The sequence below is a fragment of the Lithobates pipiens genome, unplaced genomic scaffold (genome assembly GCF_037356315.1).
Source record: "Lithobates pipiens isolate NorthernLeopardFrog02 unplaced genomic scaffold, aLitPip1_a1.2 Scaffold_28, whole genome shotgun sequence".
NCBI lineage: Eukaryota > Metazoa > Chordata > Amphibia > Anura > Ranidae > Lithobates > Lithobates pipiens.
In genome coordinates, this window is record NW_027507789.1 from 79,629,032 (window position 1) to 79,655,403 (window position 26,372).

Here is a 26,372-nt window from a genome sequence, read left to right on the forward strand (position 1 = left end):
TCTCCAGGCGGTCTCCCATACAGGTACTAACCAGGCCCGACCCTGCTTAGCATCTGAGATCAAACGAGAGTGCATTCAGGGTGATGTGGCCGTAGGCGATCTTGCTGGCCACTCTCAACCCTCTTGACAAATGCCAAGATGGTCACCTGAGCAAACATGCAGAAAAATAAAACAAGACATCGACGCCCACAACATATTTAAAAAAAGCCTATGAGAGCTGGTATTCCCAGGCGGTCTCCTATCCTGCTACTAACCAGGCCTGACCCAGCTTAGCATCCGAGATCAGATGAGATCGGGTGCATTCAGGTGGTTGTGGCCGAAGGCAATCTTGCTGGCCTCTCTCAACCCTCTTGACAAACGCCAAGATGGTCATCTCCGCAAACAAGCAGAAAATTAAAACAGGTCGTCAACGCCAACAACATATTAAAAAGAAGCCTTCGGCACCTATTAAAAAGAAGCCTACGGCACATGGTATTCCCAGGCGGTCTCCCATCCAAGTACTAACCAGGCCCGACCCTGCTTAGCATCCGAGATCAGACGTGATAGGGTTCCTTCAAGGTGATGTGGCCGTAAGCAGTTTTGCTGGCCACTCTCAATCCTCTTGACAAATACCAAGATGGTCACCTCGGCAAACAAACTGAAAAATAAAATAGGTCGTCGACGCCAACAACATATTAAGAAAAACCCTACGGCACCTGGTTTTCCCAGGCGTCTCCCATCCAAGTACTAACCAGGCCCGACCCTGCTTAGCATCAGAGATCAAACGAGATAGGGTGCATTCAGGTTGATGTGGCCGTAGGCGATCTTGCTGGCCACTGTCAACCCTTTTGACAAATGCCAAGATGGTCACCTCAGCAAACAAGCAGAAAAATAAAACAGGTCGTCAACGCCAACAACATATTAAAAAAAAACTTACAGCAGCTGGCGGTCTCCCATACAGGTACTAACCAGGCCCGACCCTGCTTAGCATCCGTGATCAGAAGAGACCGGGCGCATTCAGGGTGATATGGCTGTAGGCAATCTTGCTGCCAACTCTCAACCCTCTTGATAAATGCCAAGATGGTCACCTCAGCAAACAAGCAGAAAAATAAAACAGGTCACCGACACCAACAGCATATAAAAAAAAAGCCTACAGCACCTGTCATTAAAAGGTGGTCTCCCATCCAGGTGCTAAACAGGCCCAACCCTGCTTAGCATCCGAGATCAAACAAGATAGGGTGCATTCAGGGTGATGTGGCCATTGGCAATGTCACTGGCCACTCTCAACCCTCTTGACAAATGCCAAGTTGGTCATCTCAGCAAACAAGTAGAAAAATAAAACAGGTCGTCGACGCCAACAACATATTAAAAAAAAGCCTGCAGCACCTGGTATTCTCAGGCGGTCTCCCATCCAGGTACTAACCAGGCCTGACCATGATCAGGTGCATTCAGGGTGATGTGGCCGCAGGCTATTTTGCTGGCCACTCTCAACCCTCTTGACTAACGCCAAGATGGTCACCTTGTCAAACAAGCAGAAAAATAAAACAGGGCGTCGACACCAACAACATATTAAGGGAAACCCCATGGCACCTGTTTTTCCCAGGCAGTCTCCCATCCAGATACTAACCAGGCACAACCCTGCTTAGCATCTGAGATCAAACGAGATAGGGTGCATTCAAGATGATGGGGCGGTAGGCGATCTTGCTGGCCACTCTCAACCCTCTTGACAAACGCCAAGATGGTCACCTCAGCAAACAAGCAGAAAAAAAACAGCTCGTCGACGCCAACAACATATTAAAATAAAGCCTACAGCACCTGGCATTCCAAGGCGGTCTCCCATCCAGGTAATAACCATGCCCGACCCTGCTTAGCATCCTAGATCAGATGAGAATGGGCGCATTCAGGGTGATATGGCTGTAGGAGATCTTGCTGCCAACTCTCAACCCTCTTGACAAACGCCAAGATGGTCACCTCAGCAAACAAGCAGAAAACTAAAACAAGTCGTCGACGCCAACAACATATTAAAAAAAAGCCTATGAGAGCTGGTATTCCCAGGCGGTCTCCAACCAGGTACTAACCAGGCCCAACCCTGCTTAGCATCCGAGATCGGGTGCATTCAGGTTGATGTGGCCGTAGGCAATCTTGCTGCCTTCTCTCAACCCTCTTGACAAACACCAAGATGGTCACCTCAGCAAACAAGCAGAAAAATAAAACAGGTCATCAGCGCCAACAACATATTAAAAAAAGCCTACGGCACCTGGTATTCCCAGGCGGTCTCCCATCCAAGTACTAACCAGGCCCGGCCCTGCTTAGCATCCGAGATCAGACGCGATTGAGCGCATTCAGGTTGATGTGGCCGTAAGCAAACTTGCTGGCTTCTCTCAACCCTCTTGACAAACACCAAGATGGTCACCTCGGCAAACAAGCAGAAAAATAAAACAGGTCGTCAACGCCAACAACATATTAAAAAAAAGCCTATGGCACCTGGTTTTCCCAGGTGGTCTCCCAACCAAGTACTAACCAGGCCCGACCCTGCTTAACATCTGAGATCAAAAGAGATAGAGTGCATTCAGGGTGATATGGCCGTAGGCAATCTTGCTGGCCACTCTCAACCCTTTTCAAAAATTCCAAGACGGACACCTCAGCAAACAAGCACAATAGTTAAACAGGTCGCCGATGCCAACCGCATATTAAAATAAAGCCTATGGCACCTGGCATTCCAAGGCGGTCTCCCATCCAGGTACTAACCAGGCCCCACCCTGCTTAGCATCCGAGATCAAACGAGATAGGTTGCATTCAGGGTGATGTGGCCGTAGGCGATCTTGTTGGCCACTCTCAACCCTTTTGACAAATGCCAAGATGGTCACCTCGGCAAACAAGCAGAAAAATAAAACAGATCGTCGACGCCAACAACATATTAAGAAAAACCCTACGGCACCTGGTTTTTCCAGGTGGTCTCCCATCCAGGTACTAACCAGGCCCGACCCTGCTTAGCATCCAAAATCTGACCAGATCAGGCGCATTCAGGGTGATGTGGCCGTAGGTGATCTAGCTGGCCACTCTCAACCCTCTTGACAAACGCCAAGATGGTCATCTTGTCAAACAAGCAGAAAAATAAAACAGGTCGTCGATGCCAACAACATATTAAAAAAAAGCCTACGGCACCTGCTATACCCATATATATATGTCCCATTCGGGGACACTAACCAGGCCCAACCCTGCTTAGCATCTGAGATCAGATGAGGAGCTACGCATTCAAGGTGATGTGGCCATAGATGCTCTTGTTGGCCACTCTCAACCCTCTTGACAAATGCCAAGATGGTCACCTCAGCAAACAAGCAGAAAAATAAAACAGGTCGTCGACGCCAACAACATATTAAAAAATTGCCTACAGCACCTGGTATTCCCAGGCGGTCTCCCATCCAAGTACTAACCAGGCCCGACCCTGCTTAGCATCCGAGATCAGATGCAACCGGGCACATTCAAGGTGATGTGGCCGTAAACAGTCTTGTTGGCCACTCTCAACCCTCTTGACAAACACCAAGATGGTCACCTCTGCAAAAATGCAGAAAAATAAAACAGGTCGTCGACGCCAACAACATATTAAGAAAAACCCTACGGTACCTGGTTTTCTCAGGCGGTTTCCCATCCAAGTACTAACCAGGCCCGACCCTGCTTAGCATCTGAGATCAAATGAGATAGGGTGCATTCAGGGTGATGTAGCCGTAGGCGATCTTGTGGCCACTCTCAACCCTTTTCACAAATGCCAAGATGGTCACCTCAGCAAACAAGCAGAAAAATTAAACAGGTTGCTGACGCCAACAGCATATTAAAATAAAGCCTACGGCACCCAGCATTCCACGGCGGTCTCCCATCCAGGTACTAACCAGGCCCGACCCTGCTTAGCATCCAAGATCAAACGAGATAGGGTGCATTAAGGGTAATGTGGCCGTGGGTGATCCTCTTGGCCACTCTCAACCCTCTTGACAAATGCCAAGATGGTCACCTCAGCAAACAAGCAGAAAAATAAAACAGGTCGTCAACGCCAACAACATATTAAAAAAAAGCCTACGGCACCTGGTATTCCCAGGCAGTCTCCTATCCTGCTACTAACCAGGCCCGACCCTGCTTAGCATCCGAGATCAGATGAGATCGGGTGCATTCAGGTTGATGTGGCCATAGGCAATCTTACTGGCCTCTCTCAACCCTCTTGACAAACGCCAAGATGGTCACCTTGGCATACAAGCAGAAAAATAAAACAGGTCGTCGATGCCAACAACATATTTTAAAAAAGCCTACGGCACCTGGTATTCCCAGGCGGTCTCCCATTCAGGCACTAACCAAGCCCGACCCTGCTTAGGATCCGAGATCAGACGCGATCGGGCGCATTCAAGGTTATGTGGCCGTAAGCAGTCTTGCCAGCCACTTTAAATCCTCTTGACAAACACCAAGATGGTGACCTCGGCAAACAAGCAGAAAAATAAAACATGTCATCGACGCCAACAACATATTAAGAAAAACCCTACGGCACCTGGTTTTCCCAGGCAGTCTCCCATGCAAGTACTAACCAGGCCCGACCCTGCTTAGCATCTGAGATCAGACATGATCGGGGGCATTCAAGGTGATGTGGCCGTAAGCAGTCTTGTTGGCCACTCTCAACCCTCTTGACAAACACCAAGATGGTCACCTCAGCAAACAAGCAGAAAAATAAAATAGGTCGTCGATGCCAACAACATATTAAGAAAAACCCTACGGCACCTGGTTTTCCCAGGTGGTCTCCCATCCAAGTACTAACCAGACCCGACCCTGCTTAGCATCTGAGATCCAACAAGATAGGGTGCATTCAGGTTGATGTGGCCGTAGGCAATCTTGCTTGCCACTCTCAACCCACTAAACATACTGTTCATTGATCATGGTATTTGTGACAGATTTCCTTATCTGTCCTTCTAATAATTGAATACCCTACCACCAGAATCTCTCTCCTTCCCCCTTGGGCCTACCCCTGTCCTCACTGGGAGTTGTTGTTCACCCTGCAGCTAGGGGAGTCACTCTGCTCCAGCACTAACACTCCTTCACTGGCTTCCTTAACATCACGCAACAGGGCATACTTTTTGGGATGTGCCAATTCAGGATTGCCTTCCCTAACTTTTCCATCTACCCTGCCTTACGCTCACCCAACTTCTCTGCATTCTGGAAGCAGAGGTTGCTTGCAACAATAAGGCCCTCATGGCTGCTTTTTCTCATGGTCTCTTAGATTCCATCAAGGATGAGATAGCAGCCCGAGATATACCCACTGAGCTGGAAAGCTTGATCTCGTTTGCCATCCTCCTTTCTCTTAAGAAGTGCTTGCGGAAGCCTCCTGTACATTTGCCTCCAAGCTTTGTAGTCCCAACCATGTCTCCCTCACCTCCTATGCCTCCTGGTCAGTCAGTGAAGATGAACCCATGCACCTGGGCTTTATGCGTCTTTCTGCGGATGAGAGAGCCTTTAGGAGGAGGGAGAGATTGTGCCTTTATTGTGGCCAGGCAGGTCACTTTTTGAAGTCTTGTCCTACCCGTCCAGGGAACACCCGAACACCTGTTGTTTTGTCCCGTTATCCAGAAGGATAAGCCCCTGGTTTTGGTCACACTTCTTGGGCTGAGTCGTCCATCGAGATTCAGGCTCTAATCGACTCTGGGGCTGCAGGCCTGTTCATTGATGCTGCATTTGTTTCACAGCACTCGATTCCTCTGCAGCTGCATGACACTCCCCTTGCCATTGAGGCTCTTGATGGGAGACCTTTACAGTCTGCCCATGTGACTGATGAGACAGTTCCATTGTCCATGGCCATAGGGGTTCTTCACCATGAGATAATCCAATTCCAAGTTATTTACTCACCCAGGTTTCCGCTGGTTATTGGTTATCCTTGGTTACAGAGGCACAACCCCTCTTTTGATTGGCTCCGTGCTGAGGTTCACTCCTGGTCACCACAATGCAGTGAGACATGCTTCCTGAAGGTATCCAGGGTCCTGTGCACCTCTTCACTCCCCTCCCTGCCGGAGGAGTACCGCGATTTTAGCGATGTCTTTGATAAAGGTCAGGCTGGTAGTATTCCTCCACACTGGTCTTATGATTGTGCAATTGACCTTCAACCTGGTGCCATACCTCCTCATGGCCGGGTTTACCCTTTGTTGGTCTTGAAGGATAAGGCCATGGAGGAGTATGGTGCTGACGCACATTCTCGTGGTTTCATTCACAAATCCTCACCTCCTGCTGGTGCTGGTTTCTTCTTTGTGAAGAAGAAGAGCGCTGAACTGAGACCTTGTATAGATTATAGGGGTCTCAGTCGTGTCACGATTAAGAATGCCTACCCGATTCCATTGATTACAGAGTTATTTGACCGCCTCAAGAGAGCAACGGTTTTCACGAAGCTTGACTTGAGAGGGGCATACAATCTTGTGCGCATTAAGGAGGGTGACGAGTGGAAAACTGTGCTTAATACCAGAACACGCCATTATGAATACCTGGTAATGCCTTTTGGCCTTTGTAACGCCCCAGCATTTTTCCAGGAATGTATTAACGATGTCCTCCGAGATTTGTTGCTATGTGCGGTGGTTTATCTCAATGATATCCTCATATTTTCCAAGTCCCTGGTGAGCCACCGCACAGATGTCTGTTGTGTGCTTCAGAAACTAAGACAGAACAATCTCTATTGTATCCTGGAGAAGTGCGAGTTTCATCGTTACATACCTGATGTCATTTCAACTGCTGGTTTTTCGATGGACCCAGAGAAACTTTCAGCAGTCCTACAGTGGCCTCGACTTGTGGGTTTATGCCCTCTGCAGCGTTTCCTGGGCTTTGCCAACTACTATCGAAATTTTATTCAGAACTTCTCGTCTCTGGTTAAGCCCCTGACTGATATGACCAGAAAGGACGGTAACCCACAGAGTTGGTCTCCGGGGTCCATTAAGGCCTTTGAGACTCTCAAGGCTGCCTTTGTTTCTGCTCCTGTGTTGGCACATCCTGATCCTATGTTGCCTTTTATTCTAGTTGATGCTTCTGAGACTGGAGTTGGTGCCCTTCTGTCTCAACGTCCTAACTCTGAGAGCGCTATGCATCCGTGTGGCTACTTTTCCAAGAAATTGTCACCTGCTGAGTGCAATTATGAGATTGGTGACAGAGAGCTGTTGGCGATCATTTTAGCCCTGGAAGAATGGAGACATCTCCTTTAAGGTACCACTGTGCTTGTTCTTATTCTTACTGACCATAAGAATCTTACATTCTTGTCTGAGGCTAAGCGACTCTCTCCCGGAATCGCGATGGGCTCTTTTCTTCTCAAGCTTTAATTACATTGTCTCATTCTTATCGGTACTAAGAATGTAAGGGCTGATGCCTTGTCACGACAATTTTCCTCCATTTCCAAGTCAAAGTCGGTTCCGGTTCCTATGATTCCTCCTGATCGTATCTTGGCTACGGTTCGCACCAGTCTTACTTCTCCTTTGGGTGACAAAATTCTTGCTGCTCAGGTCCATGCTCTGGCCATTCTCATCTATCAACTGTGGTATGTAAGAGGCAGATTTCAACTCATTTACCGACCTGGCTAAGATTTTTCCGCATTTGTCCCCTGACTCCTATGTCAGTTTACGACAAAACTGGAGTGCCGCTTTCGCTTTATAATGGAGTAGGTCAGCAATCTGGGTACGGAGTGTCCCCAATTCAATCTCTAAGGTCCGTGAGGGGGCATGTTTATGTTTCGCTTCCACAGAGGCAAGTTCACAAAACAGATTAGCAAGCTGTTCCTTCCGTGTTCGTTTGATGCGCGCCCGTGCCTGATAAGTACCCTGCGGAGTAATCACTTGTGAGCCTCCCAAATTATCCCTGGGTCGCAGTCCTGCATTTAGTTTTCTTGAAAATAAAGGTCCAATTCCCTGGTCACATCTGCTAAAACTTCCGGTATCTGGAGGAGGCTCTCATTAAGGTGCCAGAATAGAGACCTAGGTGAGGGGTTCCTAGAGAGGGTGTAGGTAAGGGCTACAGGAGCGTGGTCGGACCAAGTAATATGGCCGATGGAGGAAGAGCTCACCAAGTGCAGTTGGTCATGTGGAATCAAGAAGAAGTCTATCCTCAAGTATGATTTGTGAGGAGAAGCGCAAAAAGAGTAGTCCCTTTCCCCGGAGTGTTGCAGACGCCAGACATCAACTAATTGGTCATTCAGTAAACACTTAGTAATCCGCTTTCTAGAGTAAATGAGGAGTGAGGAGCAAGAGGCAGAAGTGTCAACCAATGTTGAAAGGGGACATTAAAGTCCCCACCTAATATCAACTGGCCCTCCCGAAAGTCACATAATCTGTGCAGGGTAGTTCTGAGGAACGTGTCTTGGTGATCGGCTCTCCAATGTGGCCCCTAAGAAAAAGATATCTGCCCCCAGGGTCCACCAGAGAATCCTGGAGAACCCAGGGGAGCCTGCTAGAGATCAGAATGGAGACTACCTTGGTCTTAGAGGAGGGGTTAGTAGAGTGGTAGACCTTAGGGAAGGATCTTGATCATAGAAAGGGGAGGCTAGTATTTTTAAAATGTGTTTCTTGTATAAAGGCCACATCAGTACAGGAAGTCTTCAGTTCTCATAGGAGGATCCACCATTTTTCAGGGGAGTTCAGTCCCTTAACGTTTAGAGAGGTGACCTTGACTGAGTCTGCCATAGCTCCTCTGGGAGGGGGAGGGGGACGTCAGAGAAAAGCAAAGAAAGTTGAACCAAGGTAGTTATTGGGTAGGTAATGGATGGCGGGGACAAAGGGGGAGAAAGGAAGGGCAAATGGAAGGAAAGGTAAGGGGAAAAAGAGGCCGGGCACCTCAACCCCAGGGGGAGAGGGAAATTAAGGGTTGTCCGCACTCAACAGTACAGGAAGGGTATACTAAAACAGCACAATTATGTTATAGCGCTTACCACATGTACACTGGGTTTAAAGCACCATCCTACTTGGGTTGGTGGGTAGACAGGTCGGAGAGGGAGCCCACGGATCCTAGTCCCCCCAGTCCCGGCAGTGGTAAATGTCACGTCTGGTACCGGTATGCAAATAAAAGACAATCAGTAACATCATAGAACCAAAAAACAATAGTATATTAAAAACAGAGGTAGAGCATATAACTGTCAGCACTGAGGGGTCTCCTCGGCTCGCCCTAAACTTAGGCATGCACGAGGGAGCCCGTCACAACAGAAAAGGAATCACAGAATGGGTTCCCCCCCCCCCTGTCCCATACCCCAAACGTACATGCAGTCCCCGAACAAATGCATTTCTCCCTTTGGCAGATTGTCCTCTCCTTATCCCCTCTCCCCCGTCCATGCCCGGGGGAAAAGGGGGAGGGAAGGGGGAAAAAGGGGGAGGGAAGGGGGGCAGCAAGGGAGAGGGGACAAACATGCGGAAATGTCAAGTCCTTTAGCGCACTCACACCAGCAACCACCCGGACCCCATAAATTTCAACTCCTCCCCTAAGGTCAAGACTCCAGAAGGGAAGATGAGCCGCCCTGGTCTGTACATGAAAGAACCTGCTGCCAAGGGGTTGGGGCCATCATCCCATCCTCCAATGGGAGATGCCACCGGCATGACAGCCCCGTGTCCTGTCAAGTGGTGCCCCTCCGACAATGTCGTCTGGGTATATGTGGAGCATCCAGGGGGAGGCAGGGACCACCCAAACAGTGAGGGATAAAGCCTCCAAGGGGGACCGGTTTCAGACAGGAGGATAGCGGTGTCTTGTACAAGTTGGTAATTAGACAAGTAATCCAGTGTGTTCCTGTGAGCAGCGGAAGGAAAGATCGGTAAGGATTATCAATGGGTGGGGGCACGGGAGTGCATAAAACTGCCACCAGATGACCAAGGCAGAGAGGGCAAGGAGATGAAAGTCAGATCTGGTAGGTGGGGGGGTGAGGAGTGTCCCTCATATTACTCATGTTGGCCTGAGCGCTCTGCATACCCAGGACGTTCTTCTGTATAATCTAGCCTATCTGTATACATTAGCCTGTCTTTTGTACACATTAGCCTCTCTGTATAAACTAGCCGGTCCTCTGTATACACTATTCCATCTGTATACACTAGTGTATACAGATAGGCTAGATTATACAGAAGAACGTCCTGGGTATGCAGAGATGGAGGCTAGGGTATACAGAGAAAGAGGCTAGAGTATGCATACTTGCTAGTGTATACAGACAGACTAGTGTATACAGAAGACCGGCTAGTTTATATAGAGAGGCTAATGAGTGCAAAAGACAGGCTAGTGTATACAAATAGGCTAGATTATAGAGAAGAACATCTTGGGTATGCAGAGAGGCTCATGTATGCAGAAGACCGGCTAGTTTATACAGAGAGGTTAAAGTGTACAAAACACAGGCTAGTGTATATAGATAGGCTAGATTATACAGAAGAACATCCTGGGTATGCAGAGATGGAGGCTAGGGTACACAGACTTGCTAGTGTATACAGACGGACTAGTGTATACAGAAGGCCAGCTAGTTTATACAGAGAGGCTAATGTGTACAAAAGACAGGCTAGTGTATACAGATAGGCTAGAATATACAGAAAAACGTCCTGGGTATGCAGAGATGGAGGCTAGGGTATACAAAGAGAGAGGCTGGGTTACACAGAGAGGCTAGTGATTGCAGACTTGCTAGTGTATACAGACGGACTAGTGTATACAGAGAGGCTTGGGAATACAGCAGCTAATGTATAAAGAGAAGCTAGTGTATACAAAAGACAACCAAGGGTATACAGAGAGGCTCGTGTATACAGAAGACCGGCTAGTTTATACAGAGAGGCTAGATTATACAGAAAAACTTCCTGGGTATGCAGAGATGGAGGCTAGGGTATACAGAGAGAGAGGCTAGAGTATGCATACTTGCCAGTGTATACAGATGGACTAGTGTATACAGTAGACCAACAAGTTTATACAGAGAGGCTAATTTGTACAAAAGACAGGCTAGTGTATACAGATAGGCTAGATTATACAGAAGAACGTCTGGGTTATGCAGAGATGGAGGCTAGGGTATACAGAGAGAGAGGTTTGGTTACACAGACTTGCTAGTGTATACAGACGGACTAGTGTATACAGAAGGCCGGATAGTTTATACAGAGAGGCTAATGTGTACAAAAGACAGGCTAGTGTATACAGATAGGCTAGATTATACAGAAGAACGTCCTGGGTATGCAGAGATGGAGGCTAGGGTATAAAGAGAGAAAGACTGGGTTACACAGAGAGGCTAGAGTATGCAGACTTGCTAGTGTATACAGACGGACTAGTTTATACAGAGAGGCTTGGGTATACAGAGAGCTAATGTATAAAGAGAAGCTAGTGTATACAAAAGACAACCAAGGGAATACAGAGAGTATGCATACTTGCTCGTGTATACAGATGGACTAGTGTATACAGTAGACCAACTAGTTCATACAGAGAGGCTAATTTGTACAAAAGACAGGCTAGTGTATACAGATAGGCTAGATTATACAGAAGAATGTCCTGGGTATGCAGAGATGGAGGCTAAGGTATACAGGGAGAGAGGCTGGGTTACACAGAGAGGCAGGAGTATTCATACTTGCTAGTGTATACAGATGGACATATACAGTACATATTCAGACTTGCTAGTGTATACAGATGGACGTATACAGTAGACCGGATAGTTTATACAGAGAGGCTAATGTGTACAAAAGACAGGCTAGTGTATACAGATAGGCTAGATTATACAAAAGAACGTCCTGGGTATGCAGAGATGGAGGAGTATGCAGACTTGCTAATTATACACTGTATACAGTGTATAATGCTAGATTATGGTTATGCAGAGATGGAGGCTAGGGTATACAGAAAGAGAGGTTTGGTTACACAGACTTGCTAGTGTATACAGACGGACTAGTGTATACAGAGGACCGGCTAGTTTATACAGAGAGGCTAATGTGTACAAAAGACAGGCTAGATTATACAGAAGAACGTCCTTTGTATGCAGAGATGGAGGCTAGGTTATACAAAGGGAGAGGCTGTTTTACACAGAGGGGCTAGTGTATGCAGACTTGCTAGAGTATACAGACAGACAAGTGTATACAGAGAGGCTATTTTATACAGAGAGACTAGGGAAAACAGAGAGGCTAGTGTACAGAGACAAGTTGACAGTGAGGCCGGGTTATAAAAAGAAGTTAGGTTATACAGTATAAGTGGAATGAGGCTGGGGTAATAAGATTGGCTTGGGTATACGACGAGGTACACCCTAGAAAAGAAACAGAAAATAGAAAAGTCAAACAAGGTAATACAGATAGGCTAATGTTATTTCCCTGAGCCTAGTGTATATAGAGAGGCAAGTGTGTACAGATGACAAGCGATTGTTTACAGATAGGCTTTTGTATACAGAAGACAGTCTGGGGAATTCAGTGAGGCTAGTGTATGCAGAGAGGCTGGGACACCGAGACTATTGTATAAATAAGGCAGGCTAGTGTATATAGAATACGGGCACATGTATACAGAAGACAGAGAAGGCGGTGTAGACAGAGAGATTAAAGTATACAGAAAGGCTAGCGTGTACAGAAGACAGGACTTTATTTTTTGCTAATGCAACTACTTCTGAATCATGTAAAGAGATACAGTGCTTTTTTCATATTTTGGTGCTGTTAAAAGTTCAGTGGTGTGATGTCAGAGGTGATATATACAGTTAATTTGGATAACTACAAATATACAAAATAGAGCAAAAGAGCTAATTTTGTTAAGTCATTGACTGACAGACCAATAGGACAATTTACATGGCAATTTACATGGCTTAATATTGCAGAGCGTAATTTAACAGGAAAGAGATCCAAAGCGTTAGTTGTAGTAGCTTCATAAAACTAGAGTTGCATTACTCTAAATTTAAAAGTTGTTCCGGTAGCACTGAGAAGACTAATATTAGGTGAAATATACACATTTCGTTTACTATTGCAGAGTGATAGTGGCTAAATGTTAATATCTTAATATGTGCTGCGTGTAAGGTAGAAGTAAGATGGTTTTGGGTGAGTTGGTTTACCAGTATTTAGAGATATTAATCTGTTTTTTCTAATAATACATTTAGCAAAATAACTCAGATTAATATTGAGACAGTATATACAGGTCGGGTTTAAGTGTAAATACACAAAATATATATGATTGCTGCATAACACGAAATAACAGCAACGACGTGTCTAGGTTTTTATCATTCTGGTTCATTACGTGTCTTTTTAATCATGTAGTGATTCCAAATATAGCATAAGGATGAGAAAGGATAACACCTGGCAGAGGATGACATGGCAAAAAGACAAACTGCATTAGAATTGTGAATGTGAATTAGAGATGAAATGTCAATCCCCATTGGTTACTTACAGGTAACCATTAATACAATTAACACGGCTACATACAGCAAAGTGTGAGCTAAGCAGCTAAATATTCCTTAAAATTGCAGAGATTAAGTATTGCAGTTGAAAAGAGATCGGAAGCGTTAGTTGCAGTAGCTTGAAAATGACTGAGAAATTCTTTCATTACTTTAAATGTAAAAGTTATCCCGGTAGCAATGAGTGGTCTGATATTAGATGAGTGATCGTTGTAGTACAAATTCCGTTTCATATTGCAGAGAGATACCAGCTAAATGTGATGGATGTGAGCAATTAAACTGTTCACATCGGTAGCATTGCTTAATATGTGCAGTGTGTAAAGAAACAATAAGATGGTTTTGTATAATCCTAAAATTAGCAGTATACATAATAAAGGTGAGTAGGTTACCTGGATTTAGACATAGCAAACTCTATAATCTAAATTAGCAAATTTAGAAAGGATAATATTGAGACAGTATATACAGGTCGAGCTTAAGTTGAAATACACAAAATATCTAGCTTACCTTTACATTGTTCAATAGAGCGTTGCAAAGTAATACCAAGGCAGAATGACAGAATAGCAATTAGATGAGATGATTACTGTAATCATGAAATATTAGCAACGACGTGACAAGATTTCTATCGTTTTTCAGGATCCTTACATGTCTTTATGGTTGAGAAAGTATAATAACTGGCAAAGTATGACATGGCAAAGAGACAGATTGCATTAGAGGTGTGAGATACACATGAAATGTCAATCCCCATTGGTTACTTTCATGTAACCATGAATACAGTTAACGTGGCTACATACAGCAAAGTGTGAGCTAAGCAGCTAAAGGGTATACATTATTTAAGGGTAAATTGACGTAGCTTGAAAATTCCAACATGTACATCGTTCCATTAATTTTGTTACGCACGAAGATGCCTTAGGCCGCGTACACACGGGCGGACTGTCCGCCCAACTAGGTTCGTCAAACAGTTTGACAAACAGTCCGTTCAAAATTAGCATGAACGGACTTGACCACACACGACGAACGAACAGTCCGCTGAAAACTTGCGCGATGACGTGAACGGCACGTACAACGGGACGAGAAATTCGAAGTCCAATACACTGCAATGCAACCTTCGCCGTGTAAATTCTTTCTGAGCATGCGCGAGACTTAGTTTATCGAACAAGCCTACACACGAGCGGACTGTCCGCTCAAACCAAGTTTCAGCGGACAGTCTTACGGAAATTCCGAAAAACTTTGTTCGTCAGACTGTCCGCTGAAACTGTCCGCTGAAGCCCACACACGAGCGGACTGTCCGCTGAAACACTGTTCAGCGGACAAAGTTGGGCGAACAGTCCGCCCGTGTGTACGCGGCCTAACACTGACAGTTTTCCGTTTTCACTGGTTAACGGCATAATGTATCAGTAACCCTGAACATTAATAATGATATAAAGTTTTTTTTTTGTTTTGTTTTTTTAACAGAAAATTTTATTAGACAAATCAGCATTACATTGCAAAGTACAGTAGATCCGATATTACACAGTTGTAGAAAGGAAAAAAAAAACCACCTTCATCCAGTAACCATTCTTAAATCAATAATCCAGCAGTACAGATAACAGGAGTATCCATAACTCTATCATAAATGCAGGACATTCCCAGCGAAACTTCACAGCCATCATGCAGGTACCTGACATTTGCGCGAGCCCGCGGAAGGGGGGGGGCCAGGGAGGAAATGGTCGGGAGAGAGAGGACAGGGCGGTCAGCCGGGGGGGGGGGATCACCACCAACTCAGCAGGGGTAGGGGGGTCCACGAGTTTCCATTTCAATAGAATCTCGTGTCTGGCATAATACAATGCGAAGGTAAGGCACAGTTTACAGTACCTGTCCCCCTCAACGTCTGCCAAATGGCTCAATAGTAGGGTTTGAGGGTCGACCTGAAGGTTCGACCCGGTCACAGCATTTAGCGTAGAAACCACTTCCTCCCAGTAGGGCTGGATTTTGGGACATGACCAGACCATGTGCCAGAAAGTGCCCTCCTCCTGTTTACACCTTTGACAATTAGGGTCTCTTTGGGGGTAAATCCGCGCCAGCCTCTGCGGGGTGAAGTATGCCCTATGCAGGAATTTAAATTGTATAAACCTGTCTTTCGCGGCTATCATTGTTGGAATGTAAGAAGTCAGGCACTCCTCCCATTCCTCCTCCCCTAGGGACGGAATGTCCGAACTCCACTTCTCCCAGGTCTTGGTCAAACTAGTATCATGTTCCACCGTTAGGTAAAGATATAAGGTCGACAGGGTTCTCCCCATCACCCTGGAAGTCAGTAGGCGTTCAATGGAGTCCGATTCCAGAGTCAGAGGGGCAGGAAACTGAGCCCCAAAGGCGTGCTTCAGTTGCCAATATCTGAACTGGAAAGAAATTGGAAGCCCATATGTACGTCTCAGTTCTTGGAAAGTCATTAGCCTACCCTGATGAACTATGTGCTTTAAAGTAACGATTCCTCTTTTCGCCCACAGAGAAGGGTCTGGGATACTATTCAGGTGAGGGAGCATGGGGTTGCCCCATAGGGGCATATGTGGGGAGATGTGATTGGGCTTTCCATAGCTCCTCCTTGCCTCCCGCCAGACCCTCACCGTGGTACGCATCAAGCCCGTCATGGAGGAGCTCGCTCTAAGCCCCCGAAATGGTAGGTTGCTCAGAGCTGCATAGGAGCCAAGGATGGCTGCCTCCAGGGTCAGCTTTTCCTCGATGGGCCCTACCTGTATTCCCTTTATCCCAGCATCCGCTCTCAGCAAGATAGCCAAGGGCTCCATCGCGAGGGCGAATAAGGCTGGTGAGAGGGGGCACCCCTGTCTCGTACCCCGTGCCATCTGAAACTGCCCGGAGAGACAGCCATTGGTACGGATTCTAGCAGAGGGGCTGCGGTACAGCATGCGGATCCAATTCGTAAATCCCGGGCCAAATCCGAATCGCGAGAGCACCTCCCATAGGTAACCCCACTCGACAGAGTCGAAAGCCTTCTCCGCATCGAGTGAGGCCACCACACCAGTCTCCCTCCCGGCCGCTCTATCTATGTGCGTAAGTAGGCGTCTGATATTAATGTCTGTGCCTCTGCCCGGCATAAAACCTGTTTGGTCGCTATGGACAAGGGCCGTGATGACTAAGTTTAGTCTGTTGGCCAGGATTTTGGCCAGTATTTTCGCGTCCGCATTTAACAGTGATATAGGGCGGTATGACGAACACAAGGTGGGGTCTTTCCCCCGGCTTGGGGATCACCACTATGATCGCCTCGCTCATGGTGTCGGGAAGTTTATCAATATGCGACGACGCAGAGAAAAGATGGTGGAGTCTTTCAGAAAGCTCCGTAGCGTAGTGCTTATAGAATTCCGCCGGGATTCCGTCCGGTCCCGGCGTCTTACCTGCCTGCATAGATTTAAGCACCTGGAGAATCTCCAGGACCGTGATAGGGGCGTCCAGCCTATTTCGGTACGTTTCCGTGAGGATTGGTATATCTATGTTGGCCAAGTAAGTCGTTAGTTCTTCCTTACTGTAATCCAACCTAGAGGTGTAGAGAGATGTATAAAACTCTGCAAAACAGTTGTTAATCCTGTCTGGGGTGTGAAGCAACTGACCGGAGTTGTCCCTGATATGTGAAATGCTCAGCCCCCCTGCCTGTTCTCTGGAGAGCCAGGCCAGCATCCTACCCGACCTTTCCCCCTGCTCAAAGATCCGCTGGGACTGAGCCAGCATTCTCTTCTGGGTGAGAGAGGTACGGAGATCAACAGCCTCCCTGGTCAGGATTTGCAGTTGCCGATACTGGTGGGGATCCCGAGTGCGGACAAAAAGAGCCTCCGCGCAGACCGCCTCTCCCTCTGCCTTTTTTAGCTCTGCTCTACGTTCCCTGCGTATTTTGCCAATGATAGTCTGATAGTGTCCCCTCGTGGTAGCCTTAAAGGCATCCCACACTACCGTGACCCCAGCCGAACCTGCATTCTCCTTCCAATAGCTGTTCAATTCGGTCCTAAAATGAGTATCCACAGCGGCATCTGAGATCTAGAACCTGGAAAGCCTCCATAGTCTAACCGCTGGTCCCAGGGAAAGATCCAATGTCAGGAACAAAGGTGCATGGTCAGATATCCCCCTGGGCAATATTTGTATATCTACGACCCTTGGGAGGACTGGGCTCCGCGCAAAGACCAAGTCAATGCGGGAGAATGTTTTGTGGGTGGCAGAGTGACATGTAAATGCCCGAGACCCGGGGTGTCTCCACCTCCAGACATCCGTCAGGCCATATGTGTCTGCCCAGGCAGCAAGCCCAGGTCCATGGTGTCCCCCTGGAGTCAGTCTGTCCATGTCTGGGTCAGGAACTAGATTAAAATCACCCAGGATAAGAGCATTATCAGAGGCAAACTCGGCCATCTTACTAGTGATTTGGTTCAGCACCAGCAATGAGGCCGGCGGGGGCAAGTACAATCCCACAATGGTCCAGGTCATTGAGTAAATTGTCGCATGAACAATGACATACCTGCCGTCCGGGTCCAAGGCCAGATCCAGGAGCCGAAAGGGGAGGGACTTCAATACTAGGACACTCACCCCCCTGGCAAAACTAGAGTGGGTGGAGTGGTAATGGTACCCCACCCAGGGTTTTTTGAGGGAAAGAAGCCTACTTCCAATGAGGTGCGTCTCCTGGAGTATACATATATGTGGGTTATAGCTTTTAAGAAATTGGAACACCAGGGATCGCTTAACCGGGGAGTTCAATCCCCTGGTGTTCCAGGATACAATGTTAAGTGTGGACATGGCTTCTGGGGGCAGTGGAAGGATCAGGATCATTGTGGAACCCGGCTCCCGGATTGGACCGCTGGACCCGGGACATACATATCTGAGGACAATGCAACACTGAAATATCAATATTTTTAGTAAACAAGTACAACAAAACTAAACAGAGAACAAACAAAAAACCCCAATAACCATACATGAGAAAAGAAAAAGGGAAACAAAAGTCCCTGGCCCCGTTAGGGGAACAGTCCCCACCCAACCCCCTTAAACTGAGGAGGGTATCCATCCCAAAGTGCATCAGCTCGCCGGCTGCAACTGGGGGTCCGTGCAGGAGGCAAGTTCCACCCCTCCCAGACATCCTGGGGGGGTGCAGGTAACCAAGTGAGAGGCTCACTAGGCGTGAGGCAACCGCCTGCTCTATAAAGAAGGCTGACAGGGACAGGGATCTGGGAGGATAAAGAAAAGTTGCAGATTGTCCCATCAGTGAAAATGATCCAAAAAGGGGGGAAGAAGGAGCATATGGTATGAGCCCCCATGCTCCAGGAGGGAGCAGGAAAGGGCAAAGAGGAGCGGCATGTCACAGTCCTCTCCCGACCGTATCTCAGGTCAGGGGTATCAACTTAAACTCCCGCTACTGGGGAGGTTTCCGCCAGCGTTAGAGTTGAGCCCACCATCGGTGCAAACTGGGCACAACAGGTGCAACAAAGGTCGTGGGCATCCCAACAGTAGAACGGATTGTAAACAATTCCGAAGAGGTAGTTAGTCGATCAGCGGGCGGGCGCCAGCGAATCAATCCAGGCGGATGCCTCTCTGGGGGTGTTAAAGAAGCGGGTCGTCTCTCCATCCTGGACTCGTAGACGGGCCGGAAAAAGAACACTATAGCGGATGTTACGTGCTCTCAAAGTCGCTTTCACGTAATCAAAGGATTTCCTGAGCTTCTGAGTCTCCACCGAGTAGTCAGGGAAGATCATCAGTCTGGCATTCTGATACTGAAGGTCGCCGACCGTTCTAGAAGCGTGGAGAACTGCATCATGGTCTCTGAAATTGAGGAGGCGGAGGATGAAGGTTCGCGGGGGGGCCCCAGGAGGCCCCGGTTTAGGTGGTACACGGTGCGCCCTTTCCACTGCAAAGTGAGGCGAGAAACGAGCAGCAGGGAGGAGGTCCCGCAGCATGCCCTCCACAAAGCAGGTGGGGTTGTTCCCCTCAACCCCCTCTGGGAGGCCGACAATGCGGAGATTATTGCGCCGGTTCCTATTCTCTGCATCTTCGGCTCTGTATTCCAAGGCTTTAACTTTAGTTTGAAGGGTGCGAAGTGCAGCTCCATGCTCGGACACTGTGTCTTCAGTATTGCTCACCCTTTGCTCAGTCTCAGTAACCCTGGATCTGAGTTTGTCTATGTCCTGTCTGATAAGACCCATATCCAGCTGCACGGCTTCCATTTTGGCTGTTAGGGTGGTTTGACAAGTGGCAATGGCCGCCATGACCTCCGCCAGCCAGGGAGGCCGGGACTCGGCTGGATCCATGGGGGCCGTCTGGGAAGCTCTATGGGCACTTCGTGTGGTACGGGTCTCCTCCTGGGGGACCAAGTCTTCCCGGGGGGGGTCTGGCTGGGATGGAAAAGACAGACGCTTACCCCCTTTACTAAAATTCTTGCCAGAGTTCCGGCGCCTCATTCAGATGGAGTGGCGCAGGACAAGTCCAGGTGGGTTCAGAGAGTGTCCGCCGGCAAATCCCTGGTGCCCTGGCTGTAGAGTCCGGGTGTCGTCGGACCGTAAAGGGAGGGCTGTGGTTTGTGTGGGCAGAAGGGCCCGTTCCCGTGCCAAGGCGGCCCTTGATCCGTCGGCTGGGGTCCCCCAGGACAGCTGGGGCGCTAAAAAAGTCCCCCGCCCAGTTTCACCTCTCAGGGGCCGTCAGGGGGTCCGCCCCCCAAACTCCCTCCAATCAATGTCCCAGAGAGCCCAGTATACCGGGGGGGGACGGGGAGTCTGCAGTGTGCAGGCCAGGCAGGGGATCTCACCTCAGTGCAGGGGGGAGGTTTGCAGAATGGAGCCCCCGGGCCGTCCGCAGGCCATCAGGAAAGGCCCCGGTCGTGGCCTACTCGCCTCCGGATGTCCAGGCTCTGCCCCACCACGTATGGGGTCCGCCACAGGCCGCGGGGGGTGCCACTCCGGGAGTACTGCAGGTGCTCGGGCGGGGGCCGTCAGGAAAGGCCGCGGTCGCGGCCTACTCACCGCCGGAGGTCCGGATTCCCCTTCTGGGCCGCCACTATCCGCCAGGCAGGGGTCCACCCTCCGTGCAGCCACCGGTCTCGGGGGTCCCGCCGCGATCCTCCGCGAGCACCGCGCTCCGCCGCCCGGGCGAGGGCCGCCAGGAAAGTCCGCGGCTGCGGCCTAAAACACCGGCAAGGCCGCGGAGCAGTCGGGAGAGCGCCGTGCTCTCAGTCTTCTCCCGCTGGGCCACGGGGCCAACAAACACCAACCCCAGGCTCCAGAGGGGCTGATTGTGGAGAAGAAAAGTCCTGGATCCGGGTAATTTTTTTGCAGAAGCGGAGCTCACTAAAAAAGCAGCCGCTCACAGTGCCATCCTGGCCACGCCCCAATGATATAAAGTTTACATTAGGATGTATGCTTGATGTGAATGTAAAATAGTTGCATTATGTGTTAGTAATGTAGTCAAACTTTATTGCTATCCTTTGCTAGTGCAATCACTTCTCAATCAGTAAACCGTCCCACTGCTTTTCTCACATTTTGCTGCTGTTAAAAAATGTGTTTCCAGTGTTATGTGTTACAAATGGTTATCAGTGTGACAGTTAATGTGGAGAAGTAATACCCAAAATAGAGTCAGAAAGAGAATCCTATTGCATAGAGGTAGCAAGAGATGGTTGCATTATGTGCAGTGTGTAAAAGGTTTTAAAAAGATGGTTTTGTGTGAATTTTGCTTTAACGTAAAATTAGCTGTAGACATTATAACTATGGTTAGGTTTACAATGATTTAGAGATAGTAATCTCTATAATATAATAATAAATATAGCAAAACAAATTTAGAAAATATTGAGGCAGTATATATCGGTCGAGATAAAGTGAATAGACAAAAGGGCTCAAGGGATAGTTGCAAAGTAATATCCTCATTAAGGTCTAATTAAGGTCTCATTGTCGGAATAGCAAGGAGATTAGATGGTTGCAACATAACACGAAATATGAGCATGGCTAGATACAGAAAAACAGTACACAATTTAAGAGTACAGTAGAATAAAACATACATTATTTAAGATTAAATTGACTTAGCTTGAAAAAGAATCTAATTTTAAATCGTTGAGTAAATCGTTGAGTAAATCGTAAATTTATCAGATAACTAACTCTGAGATTATGATTATATCACAGGTTAATTTGACAGTTCAATTACGCGGTCCTTTTTCCACTGGTATAATCATAATGTAATATCAGTAAATGTTAAATTTGTAAGACGGTTTACATTAGGATGTGGAATCGATATGGATTTAATAGTGATACATTAATTTTCTGAAGCATATGGCAGAAAGACGGCTTTACACTACTTTTCTCACATTTTGCTGCGGTTAAAAGAAATGTTTTGTCACTGTGTTTTAATTGTGACAGGTAAGGTGGAGAAAAAGAAGTAATACAGAAAATAGAGTCAAACAGTAGAAACGTTTATTTGCTTATGTCAAGACAGCTGATACTGGTTGAGCAATAAAACTGTTTTATTAAGATGTAAGACTAGTTTCATTCTCTACATACATGCTTTTAAGACAGTTGTATAATATAGGTGACCAATAGGAAATTTAAATGGCTTAATATTGCAGGGAGGAAGTTCAACGGTAAGAGATTGAAAGCTTAGCTTGAGAATGGCTGAGAAATAGTGGCGTTAGTCTAAATTCAAAGGATATGCCGGTACCATTGAGAAAGCTTATATTATTATTATTACAATTCTAGTGCAGAGAGATAGTTAATGTCAGAGATACTCGGTTAATGTCAGAGGAGCAATAAAACTGTTTACATCGTTAGCGAGCGATAGTTACATTACTCTTAGTATGTGCAGCATGTCTGGGAGCAAATGTGAACATTTTTTGTGAACATTTTACATTACCGTACAATTAGCGGTAGACCTCGTCGAAGTGAATAGATTTAACCGGTACTCTCTATTTCTAATAATAAATAAAGCAAAATAAGTCAGGATGGTGTGTCGTCAGTGGTGATATCAATGTGACGGTTGATGTGGAGAATTACAAATATGCAAAATAGAGCAAAAGAGTGCAAAGTTTATTTTGTTAAGTCATTGACTGATAAGTCATTTGTTAAGTCATTGGCCGTTATTGGTTTGGCAGTACATGGTTTACTTTGATGTACGATAGTTTTATTGCATGCTTGATGTGGATGATTATAATCGCCTACCCTCTAAATTCACTAGCCTGTTTTATTTTTTCTATATACATTACTCTGTCTTTCTTTATACTGTCTTCTATATACACTACCATCTCTATTATACACTAGTTTCTCTGTATACACTATGAAATGTCTCTGTATACCCCAAACTGTCTTCTGTAAACACTTGTCTTTTCTTTATAGCCTGTCTAGCCTTTCTTCTGTACACCCTAGCTTCTCTGTATACACTAACCAGACTTCTTTATACAATAGTTTCACTGTATGCACTAGCCTCTCTGTATAATCTAGCCTCTCTGTATACCCTAGAAGCCAGCCTTTATTCTGTATTCACTAGCCTTTCTTCTCTATGCTGTAGTCTTCTATATATACTAGCTTCTCTGTACCCCTTGCATCTCTGTAAACTCAGTGTAAACTAGTCGGTCTTATGTATACACTCGCCGACTGTGTACACTAGACTCTCTGAATACACTAAACTCTCTGTATACCACAGCCTGTCTTCAGTATACACTAGCCTGTAAGAACTAGCTAGAATAAACCAGCCTGTCTTCTGTACCCACTAGCCTGTCTGTTTACACTGGCCTGTCTTCTGTACACACTATACTCTCTGTATACACTACCCAGTCTTCTGTATACACTGTCAGCTTTGATGTATACCCAAGCCTGTCTAGTTATACACTAGTTTCTCTATATGCACTGTCCTTTCTGTATACACTCGACTCTCTCTATACACTAACCTCTCTATATACATTAACATCTTGGTATATACTAGCTTCTCTTTAAACTAGCCTCTCTGTGTACCCCAGCCTCACTGTTTACTCTAGCATTTCTGTATACATCACCCTATCTGTATTCATTAGCATCTCTGTATACCCCAGCCTAATTTATGGCAGCCTCTCTGTATACACTACACTGTATACACTACACTGTATACACTAGCATTTCTGTATACATCCCCGTATCTGTATTCACTAGCCTCTCTGTGTACCCCAGCCTGCCTCTGTGTATATACTAGCTTTTCTTCTGAATATTATAGTCTCAGTCTCTCTCTATAACCAAGCCTTTTTTCTGTATACATTAGCATGTGTTCTGTATACACTAGCCTGTCTTCTTTATTCTCTAGCCTCTCTGTATACAATAGCCTACTACTTTGTATACCCAACCGGTTTTCTGTATAAACTGGCCTACCTTCTCTATACCTTAGCCTCTCTGTATATACTTAGCTTAGCCTTCCTTCTATATACACTGCCATTTATGAGTTAAACAAAGAGTCTAGTGTACATAAACGACAGGCTAGAGTATAAAGAGAGAATAGGGTATACAGAAGAAAGCCTAGTGTATACAGAACACAGACTAGTACCCTGAGCCCGGGTGAGAGTGGATGAGGAGCATTAGGAGGGCTTGGTCTTCCACATCCAACCAAGTCTTCGGCATGATTTGGCTCAACACGTCTAGATGCCGAAAATAAGGAAAAGCGTGGGAGGAACACAACACCCACTGTAACAGTGCTAGGTTCCTGTATTACAGAAACAGAACACCAGCAATAAGGGGTAGCTTCAGGTATATACTGTGCAGGAGGCACAAAACACCCACACTCAACAACCACTGCAGATGCCTTTATTGCAGAAATTGAACACCAGTAATAAAGGCTAAGCAGGGTCCGGCCTGGATAGTACCTAATTACAGGTGGTGTACTAATCTTTTTATATTGTTGGCTTTGACCTGTTTCTTTTTTTCGATTGTTTCCCAAGGTGACCATCTTAGCATCTGTCAAGAATTTTAAGTATGTCCCGAAGCGTTCACCTAAGGCCACATCACCATAAAAGTGCCCGATCTCAGAGGCTAAGCAGGGTCAGGGTCAGATGGGAGACCACAATGTTGTTGGCGTTGACCTGTTTTTTTTCACTTGTTTCCCAAGATGACCACCTTGGCGTTTGTCAAGAGGATTGAGAGTGTCTGAATAGAACACCTACGGCCACATCACCCTGAAAGCACACAACCTCATCTGATCTCGGAGGCCTAGTGTACGGCCTGGTTCGTACCTGGATGGGAGACCATCTGTGAATACCAGGTGCCGTAGGCTTCTTTTTACGTTGTTGGCGTTGACCTGTTTATTTTTCGCTTGTTTCCCAAGGTGACCTTCTTGCAGTTTGTCAAGAGGGTTGAAAGTGCCCTAAGAGATCGCCTATGGCCACATCATCCTGAAAGCGCTTGATCTTGTCTGGCCTGGCAGGCTATCCAGGGTCAGGCCTGGTTAGTACCTGGATGGGAGACTGCTTGGGAATACCAGGTGCCGTAGGCTTCATTATATGTTGTTGGAGTTGACCTGCTTTTTTTTTTTACTTGGTTCCCAAGGTGACCATCTTGGAGTTTAACAAGAGGGTTGAGAGTGCCCAAAGACATCACCCTGAAAGCACCCGATCTTGTCTGATCCCAGAGACTAAACAGGGTCGGGCCTTGCTAGTACCTGGATTGGAGACCACCTGGGAATACTAGGTGCTGTAGGCTTCTTTTTATGTTGTTGGCGTTGACTTGTTTTACTTTTGTTTGTTTACCAAGGTGACCATCTTCGTGTTTGTCAAGAGGGTTGAGAGTGCCTGAAGAGCTCGCCTATGGCCACATAACCCTGAAAGCACCAGATCTCGTCTGATCTCAGAGACTAAATAGGGTTGGGCCTTGTTAATACCTGGATGGGAGACCACCTGGGAATACTAGGTGCTGTAGACTTCTTCTTTTTTTTTTTTGTATTTGGGCGGAAGGACCAAACCGGCCACAACATGTACAAAATCAAAACAGTCACAGTGCAATATAAAGTAGCGACAATCTGAGTACATGGCATAGTACAACTGTAACACAGGTATCCCCTGACAGTAACATGTAACATCATGCCGTTTAGGTCCGGCCAGGTCTCTCCCCCCTTTTTTTTTTTCCTGTTGGTTGTAGAAGGATGTAAGAAAGCCCAGGAACTCCAACAGAGCCCTGAGGTGCCAAGGAAGGCAAAGCTAGATAGAAAAACAGTGAATAGAAGAGAAAGTAGGAAGGGAGAGGTAAGTAAAGGTCAGGCGGGGGGCAGGAGGAAGGAGATTGGGGGGGTGGGGTAGGGGAGGGGGGGTACCCACGAGCATGGGTGTCCAGTATACTCAGATTAGGTAAACATTCGAACGATTGGTCACGATATCATCCACTTCACAGTGGGTGAACTAGGGGCACCCATAGGGCCTGCCCCTCTTGTGAGAATTTGAATACATTCCAAAGCTGCCATGTCTTGGTATATAACTCCTGTCTGTGTTGGCTCGTCAGGACAAGGTCTTCCATCTTATTAACGTCTTCGACTTTCCTGACCCAAGTATTCAGAGTAGGAGGGAGTGGAGATTTCCAGGCAAGGGGAATGCATGCCTTCGTCGCATCTACCAAATGTCTGATCAAACACTTCTTATACAAGCGTGTGGGTATGTCGTTAACATGAAGCAGGAAGAACGCCGGATCATCCGGGATCACATAATCAGTGAATCCCTGCACGATCCGACGGACCCCCTCCCAAAAACATCTAAGTCTAGGGCAGGACCAAAAAATATGCAACAGAGTCCCCGTCCCTCCCGGCAGCGCAAGCATTCATCCGACACCGCCGGGAAAAATTTACGCAAAACTACCAGGGTCCTATACCATCTCGTGAGGAGTTTGTAATTCGTCTCCTGCACCTTAGTGCAGATTGACAATTTGTGCGTAAACAGCACAATTTTCTGCTTCTGTAGATCTGTGAACGTGCAATTCAGTTCCCTTTCCCATTTAATGAGACTCGGGAGCTGATAGCCTTCCGGCGGAACATTAAGTATCGTGTATGTTAAGGACAGAGTGTGAGCCACCAACCCCGTTCCGGAGCATAGATCTTCTATGGGTGTGGG

At 46.9% G+C, this 26,372-nt stretch overlaps 1 non-coding gene and 15 pseudogenes across 1 annotated transcript; 1 reads left to right on the top strand and 15 right to left on the bottom strand.

Annotated features, from left to right (window-relative positions):
- Window positions 1-456: 456 nt before the first annotated feature.
- LOC143937087 (5S ribosomal RNA) lies at window positions 457-575 on the bottom strand (annotated as a pseudogene).
- A 108-nt stretch (window positions 576-683) lies between these two features.
- Window positions 684-801, bottom strand: LOC143936392 (5S ribosomal RNA; annotated as a pseudogene).
- A 325-nt stretch (window positions 802-1,126) lies between these two features.
- LOC143937069 (5S ribosomal RNA) lies at window positions 1,127-1,245 on the bottom strand (annotated as a pseudogene).
- Window positions 1,246-1,782: 537 nt separating this feature from the next.
- Window positions 1,783-1,901, bottom strand: LOC143937783 (5S ribosomal RNA; annotated as a pseudogene).
- Window positions 1,902-2,224: 323 nt separating this feature from the next.
- On the bottom strand, window positions 2,225-2,343 carry LOC143937475 (5S ribosomal RNA; annotated as a pseudogene).
- Window positions 2,344-2,451: 108 nt separating this feature from the next.
- On the bottom strand, window positions 2,452-2,570 carry LOC143937427 (5S ribosomal RNA; annotated as a pseudogene).
- Window positions 2,571-2,678: 108 nt separating this feature from the next.
- On the bottom strand, window positions 2,679-2,797 carry LOC143937132 (5S ribosomal RNA; annotated as a pseudogene).
- A 108-nt stretch (window positions 2,798-2,905) lies between these two features.
- On the bottom strand, window positions 2,906-3,024 carry LOC143937380 (5S ribosomal RNA; annotated as a pseudogene).
- Window positions 3,025-3,364: 340 nt separating this feature from the next.
- LOC143937290 (5S ribosomal RNA) lies at window positions 3,365-3,483 on the bottom strand (annotated as a pseudogene).
- A 108-nt stretch (window positions 3,484-3,591) lies between these two features.
- LOC143937266 (5S ribosomal RNA) lies at window positions 3,592-3,710 on the bottom strand (annotated as a pseudogene).
- A 107-nt stretch (window positions 3,711-3,817) lies between these two features.
- On the bottom strand, window positions 3,818-3,936 carry LOC143936414 (5S ribosomal RNA; annotated as a pseudogene).
- A 108-nt stretch (window positions 3,937-4,044) lies between these two features.
- LOC143937376 (5S ribosomal RNA) lies at window positions 4,045-4,163 on the bottom strand. The gene has a single exon (XR_013263658.1). It is a non-coding gene; the product is annotated as a 5S ribosomal RNA (ribosomal RNA).
- Window positions 4,164-4,271: 108 nt separating this feature from the next.
- LOC143937716 (5S ribosomal RNA) lies at window positions 4,272-4,390 on the bottom strand (annotated as a pseudogene).
- A 108-nt stretch (window positions 4,391-4,498) lies between these two features.
- Window positions 4,499-4,617, bottom strand: LOC143937653 (5S ribosomal RNA; annotated as a pseudogene).
- Window positions 4,618-4,725: 108 nt separating this feature from the next.
- On the bottom strand, window positions 4,726-4,844 carry LOC143936336 (5S ribosomal RNA; annotated as a pseudogene).
- A 20,234-nt stretch (window positions 4,845-25,078) lies between these two features.
- On the top strand, window positions 25,079-25,197 carry LOC143936698 (5S ribosomal RNA; annotated as a pseudogene).
- The last annotated feature ends 1,175 nt before the right edge of the window (window positions 25,198-26,372 follow it).